The 6,000-nt window shown below is 57.2% G+C and overlaps 1 protein-coding gene and 1 long non-coding RNA gene across 6 annotated transcripts in view; one reads left to right on the top strand and one right to left on the bottom strand.

Annotated features, from left to right (window-relative positions):
* Positions 1-1,592, bottom strand: LOC111744240. 2 transcript variants are annotated; one of them, XR_002782059.1, is made up of 2 exons: positions 1,529-1,592; positions 1-476 (listed from the first exon to the last, which is right to left on the bottom strand). It is a non-coding gene; the product is annotated as an uncharacterized LOC111744240 (long non-coding RNA). The 2 variants fall into 2 exon arrangements; XR_002782058.1 differs by lacking the exon at positions 1,529-1,592 and adding an exon at positions 844-970.
* The window catches only part of ST3GAL4 (ST3 beta-galactoside alpha-2,3-sialyltransferase 4), a 33,953-nt gene continuing 29,032 nt past the window's right edge, over positions 1,080-6,000 (top strand). The window contains exon 1 of one of the 4 annotated variants that reach the window (XM_011367081.2): positions 1,080-1,307. The gene's annotated coding sequence lies outside the window, so the exon portion shown is untranslated. Of the gene's footprint in view, positions 1,308-2,572; positions 2,802-6,000 lie in introns of those variants that run through there. The other 3 variants (XM_023534703.1, XM_011367080.2, XM_023534702.1) reach the window with 3 other exon arrangements.

Raw genomic sequence — 6,000 nt, 5'->3', positions numbered from 1 at the left:
TATGCAATAAATATTTATTGAATGAATGTTTGACTTCCAAAGCCAAAGGCACAACTGAAACATAAAGTTAGACATTGGTGAAATGCAGAAAAATATCACGTGATGTATGACGGAGGATGGAACAGTCCCCTGTGGAAGAACTAGGCGGATTCTTCTTCATCCGTGCCTTCTCTACTTTGCTCCAGCGAAGGAGAGCTTCCTGGGTTGTTCGCAACGGATAAGCCCTCCAGTTTCAGCTGAAGTGAGTCTTGAGCTAGCACTTCTCTGAACCTTTGCACTTGTTTTCAGTTACCCACTCCTTACACGTACGTACGTAGTCCCATCTCGCCGTTTAGTCTTGAATGGGAGTCTATGGTGGGCCTTCTCTCTGCAGCTAGACGGTAAGCTTCCGGGGAGGCAGAGACTGGGTCTTAAACATTCCTTTGGAGCCCTTAGCACCAGGCTGTTCACACTAGGGCTCAGTAACCACTGTTTACCTGTGAAAAAGTGTCTTGGGAGCTGTGGAATGTCATGCGGTGACTCCTCGACTGTCTTTCAGCCTGAGTAGTTCCCAGGTTTGCCTAGGGGATGTCTGGGCCCAAGGAACTAGGGGCAGGGGCCTGACGGGGTTTCCCCTGGAGACAAGATGCCTGGCGCCTTCCGTAAGGAACAGAAACTGAGAAGTTTCTCCAGGCCAACGTAGGGTGTGCAATAGAGGGGTGCAGAGGGAGCAGTTTGGAGGTGGCAGGTCCAGACTAAGGCAGAGGAAGGGCCCTGGCCTCTGTGGTCTAGGGGTTGGGCTCCCGGAACAATGCCCCCCTTTTCCTGCCTCACTTTCCCGAGTGAGGGAGAAACAGAGCTCACCGCGTGGGAAAGCCGAGATCCCTTTGTTGGGGCTCATTGTTCCCAGAAGGGCATGCAGAGGCTGCGCGGACACATCCATCCTGGCGCGGTTCACAGGGAGCGCCCCAACTCTCCCCTCACCCCCTACGCCCCCTCCCCGGCCTCCGCGGCCCCGCCCCATCCCCGCCGCCGGCCGCGGCCCCGCCCGCACGATCCGCCAGCTTTTCCTCCTCCTCCTCCCGCCCTTCCTCCCGGGCCCACTCGCTCTCCTTCTGCGCCCGGCGGTGTGCGCACGCGTGTCCGACGCTTCCCCGCCCGGCCCGGCCCGGCCTGGCCCCCGCCTCCCCACAGGCGGACGGGCCCGCTCGCAGTCCGGCCCCGCGCCCTGGACTGGGACCGGCGGAGCGCAGCGCTGGCCCGTGCGCCAGCCGCGCGCCTAGCGGATCGGAGCCGCGCAGAGCCGCCCGCCCCGCCCCACCCGCCCGGTGAGTACGCGCCGCCAGGCCCGCGGGGAAGGGGTGCGCCTGGGGCCGGCTGCCGGTCCCCAGCCCCGCGCGGCCGGGTGGGGTTCGGGTCGGCACGTGGGCGCAGCGGGGCCCGGGCCGATTGGGTGGCCGCAGCCTGGAATCCCTTCCCTGGACCAGGTTTTCGCGGGAAGCCGTTTCTCTCGCTCCCTAAGAGGGAGCAAACGGGACAGTCCTCTTACCCGGAAAGTTTCCAGCCCTCACTCTGCGCCCAGGCTGAAGTGGCGCCCCACCCTCAGCATCCTCTGAGCCATGGTTTCTCTCACGACTACCCCCATCAAGCCCAGGAGGTCCGTGGGCTGGCTTTGCTGAAGGTGGCAGGCTTTGCTGGGTCCGGCTGTGTGAAGGTGTCACAAGGTCGCCTAGCAGAGCCCAAAGGTGGAGGTTTGTAGCTGCAGGCTGGCTGTGCCCAGGACACCAGGTTCACGTCGTGGGGGTCTTTGGGCCTAGCCCACTGGGCTCAGAGCTCTCTGGGCGGTGGGCAGTTGGGAGGGTTGGTGTGAAGGTGGAGTACTGATAGGGGCAGAAACCCTGAGTTCAGCTGTCTGCTCTGGGTGCCTTCCAGGGTGGCCCCTGTTGGCAGGGCCGTCCAGGAGCTGCCAACATGTCTGCTAGGACTAGTACTACTCCTCTATCCCTCTTCCTGGGGGAGGCTCCTATGGGCCATTGGAGGCCTCATCTACTGTTGCTGCTTTCTCTGTTTCAGACTGGGTCCCAAGGCTTTGGGGGACGCCTTCCTGAAGGCTGGGGTGTAGGCATTGTTGGGGTGCTTAGTGTGCACGTCTGACCTCATGGCCACCCACAGGCTGGCACTCCCACAGCCTTCTCAGGGAAGCCTGTGCTTTCCACCGCTGGAGGGAGGCACAGTGTGGAAGCCAAGTTCAGGCCGACTTACCCTTTGCAAAGCCTTGGGAACCTGCCTGATGTGGGCTAGGTTGCCAGTAGAGGCACAAACCAGTGCTGCTGCTCTCCTGAGCTGTGCTCAGCCGCCTGCCCCCTCCAGGCTTTGGCCCTGGCATTTGCCACAGAAGTTTTAAGTTAGTTGGTAAGTGTTAAGTGCTTTGAAAGGTGCTTGCACAGAGGAAGAGGTCTGTGTTTGCTAGCAGTCATGTTTCCCCCACACTCTATCTCTCCAAAGCTGCCCCATAATTCTAGAGAGGGTGCCTGAGAGGTGCCAACCATTGGGGTCTAGAAATTAACTTATGAGGCTTTTTCTCTTTGCTGGGAGCTGGTCTGGGAATACCCCCTGCTTGAGCTGAGGTGGCCCAGGTCTCTCTGACTTGTTCCCTGCTCTGCTCCTGTCTTCACTCCAAGTGCTCTTTGTGTGCCATCCCTCAGCATCCGTGCACCGGGCAAGAGATCTTAGGTTTCATTTGGCCCTGGATCCATCAAGCAGTTGAGAAGAGCCATCATTGGGGCCAGCCTCCCAGAGTCCAAGTTGACAGGGATTAGGAAGTGGGTATACATGCAAAGAGAATTTACTAGAGGAAACTGAGACTCGCCTGCTTGGACTATGGGCTAAGAGGCACCTGTTGCTGGGGAGTGGGTTGCTGTTCAGGCCAACAGGGCATCCTCCCTGTGAGTGGAGGCCCAGGCCCAAGAAGCGTGCGGTGCCTTCAGAGCTGCCTTCCCTTCCCTCCCTGACCCAAAGCAGTGACTTCTTCCCCACTCCTCAGAAATAGTCCCTTGGCCCCTCCACCCTCCCAGCCCTCCTTTACTCCTAGGATCCAGTTTTCTGGGTAGAACCAAGCATCTGTTGCTTTCTGGAATTGTAACAAATCCTGGAAATGACTTCCTGCTTCACCAGCAGGAGCAGAGAGGCCAGACCCCCTTTCTGTGCTCCAGCTTAACCTGTGGTCATTCTACAGTGAATCCCACAGCCTGGTATCAGCTCTACGTTAGGTGTCCACCCAGGCCCTGCCTGGGCACAGTCTTTGGATATCTCCTCTGAGAGGTTGCCCCAATGGAGCTGTGAATTCTACCTCTCTGAATGGCTCCAAGGTGTGTACCCTCCGTCCAGGGGAAGGGTCGCTTTACCTCAGTAAGACAAAAACCAGTTCCAGCCCACAGGCGATGGGGAGGTCTGTCTTTTTGAAAGGGACCCTCCACATCAGCATCCCAGAGTGTCCCAGAGACTGAGGGCCAGGTCTGCAGATGGTGACCAGAGCCCAGCCAAACTCTCTGACCCTTGGAGATGGACACAGGACTCTGGAGAGCAGGCTATCTGGGGGTAAGGGCGAGGCCCCTAGAAATCTTAGAGGACCTGCTCCCTCCATCCTGACTCCTCAGCTGCCCTGAAGTTAGGCATTTCCCTGAAGTGCTAGCTGGTCCTCAGAGCCTTCAGGGACTTGACCTGAAGCTTTCAGTTGCCTTGAGGAAATGACTAGCATAGGCAGGCTTTGGTGGCATTAGTTTCCTTCTCTCCTTTGTCACCCCTTCCCAGAAGTGCTCAGCGCTTCTGCAGCGTTCTGAGTGCCCCCCTGCCATGGGCTGCTGGCTGCCCCTGGCCTCAGAATCATGCCTGACCCCTACCACATTCTGTGTGTGTGTGTGTGTGTGTGTGTGAGAGAGAGAGAGAGAGAGAGAGAGACAGACAGACAGACAGATAGACAGATGCTCTTTATCCTACAGATGGAGGAAGTGGTCAGATGTGGCTATGAATGAAAGCAGTGTGTGATGCCTGGGCCCCAGCCAGGTGCCCGGGCCCCAGCCAGGTACCCTAGGGCTTCAGATTGGTGCCCATGAGCCCAGCAGGGGCTGAACTCTTAAGGGGCTATGCTGGGTTAGTTGGTTTTCAGGCTGAGGAGGGACATCTGTCCAGACCTGCAGGTTTTTTAGTCTTGACCCCTTGCCTAGGACCAAGAGATTTTACATCCAGGTCACTGCCCTGTCCCTGCCCATCCCATCACCTCAAAGCTGCTCCGCAGAAAGAAGATGTGGTTTGCCCTAGAATCTGAAGCCCTGGCTTCTACCCCTAGCCCAGCAGAGCTGAGGGTGCTGCTGCTAGGGCCAAGGAGAGGTGCGGGCTAGCGAGGCCCTCAGTGTCCACCGGGGCCTTGAGTAGTGAGGAAGGCCTGGCCGCAGAGGCCCAGAAGCAGCTACAGTTGTTGGATAGTCCCTGCTTCTTGCCTGTAGCTTCACTCCAAAGCCCGTGAGGGCCATAGGCTCCAGTATCTGCTTTTCTGGGGGTAGAGAGGGTACTGTGGGGAATGGTGGCTAGAAAGGGGACTAGGACCAGTTTGCAGAGTGCCGGGCCAGCACACTGTGTTTTCTGCCTTGCATCCAGACCCTCCTCCTGAGTGCGGGTCCCAAGGGCTGCAATATTTGCGTCTTGTGCCCACGATCTGCTCTGTTTTCTGCCTATGCAGCCTCTGTCAGTATCTGTCCTTATAATGAAAAGGGACTTAGTAAATGACAAAAGTAGTTACCATTTATCAGTCAAGCACTTATTAAAAGCCTGGCTCAATAAACTTAAAAAAGAAAGGCATGCTGTACACCTATTTACATCACTTTGTGTAAACCTCACACAGCCCTTCCATTAAGCCCATTTGTAAATGAAGAAATGGAGGCTCAGGAGGATTAAACTACTTGGCCAAGGTCACACAGCTCTTAAGCAGCTGAACTGGGATTCATATCCAGGCCCGTTTCCAAACTGCAATTTTCAACCCAGTTTTCCACTGCTCCCTGAGCTCGTTTCACCTGTCCTGTGGTTCAGAGGTGTGAAGGGGTTTGCTCAAGGCCACAGTGTCTTGGTGACAAAGTGGGACTGCACGCTCTCCTGATTCCCGGCCCGCAGCTGTGTGTACTACCCTGAAACCCACATCGTGGCCTGCCCATCCAGGTGCCTTATGCCCTGAGTCCAGTTTTCTCAGTTTGGGCCGGGCAGGGTAGGGTTCTCCTCCTTCCTTCCCGTCTTCCCCGCCCGCTGCTGGCCCCTCCCAGCCCCCACCTCTCTCTTTCCTGATAGTAATTGCTTCCATCTGGCCCGCCCAGCGCCTATGCCTTTGGAAAGGCGGTTAGGCTGCCGCCCACAGGGCTGCAAGGCCTCATCCTGCAACCAGGGCTACATGTGGGGATGGCAAGGGGCCCCGTGGGGCCTGAGCACGGGAACCAGCCAAGGTTGCTGCTCCTGGTGCCTGACGTCCCCAGATTCTCGCCAAGTGGGAGCACCTTTGCTCCTTGCCACCCTGCTCAAGGTCGGAGAGGCTCCTCCAAGACATGCTTCTCAGTCCAGTGGTGAGCTTCCCTTCTGCCCTTAGAGGTTACTCAGACCAGGAGGAGGGAGGCCTGGTTGGAAGAGACAGCAGGAGAGAAGTGGGGCCAGTGGGGTGCGCTGGGGACCCACTGCTCCAGGGTCACGGGAGGGAAGCAAAGCAGGGCACTCTTGGTGGCAGAAGCTGAGGGACCCTGGAGCCTGGACAGGTGAGACTGTCATGTTCACTGCTATATTCTTCATGCCAGAAACGGTGTCTGGCCAGTATTAAGTGCTCAGTAAATATTTGTTTGCTGAATGAATGGAACCAGCAAAAGTGGCATGAAGTTTCATATTTTGTCTTGATATAAAATGGAACTTGCACATTTAACAGTGTATTTAGTGCTCGGTTGCCTCCCGTGCCTCGTGCTCTGCCTCAGCAGCTGGGGACAACACTGCCAG

Source organism: Pteropus vampyrus, unplaced genomic scaffold (genome assembly GCF_000151845.1).
Source record: "Pteropus vampyrus isolate Shadow unplaced genomic scaffold, Pvam_2.0 Scaffold130, whole genome shotgun sequence".
In the NCBI taxonomy this organism is placed as follows: domain Eukaryota; kingdom Metazoa; phylum Chordata; class Mammalia; order Chiroptera; family Pteropodidae; genus Pteropus; species Pteropus vampyrus.
Note: the sequence above shows the minus strand (reverse complement) of the source record. Positions and strands in the feature narration are given on the sequence as shown.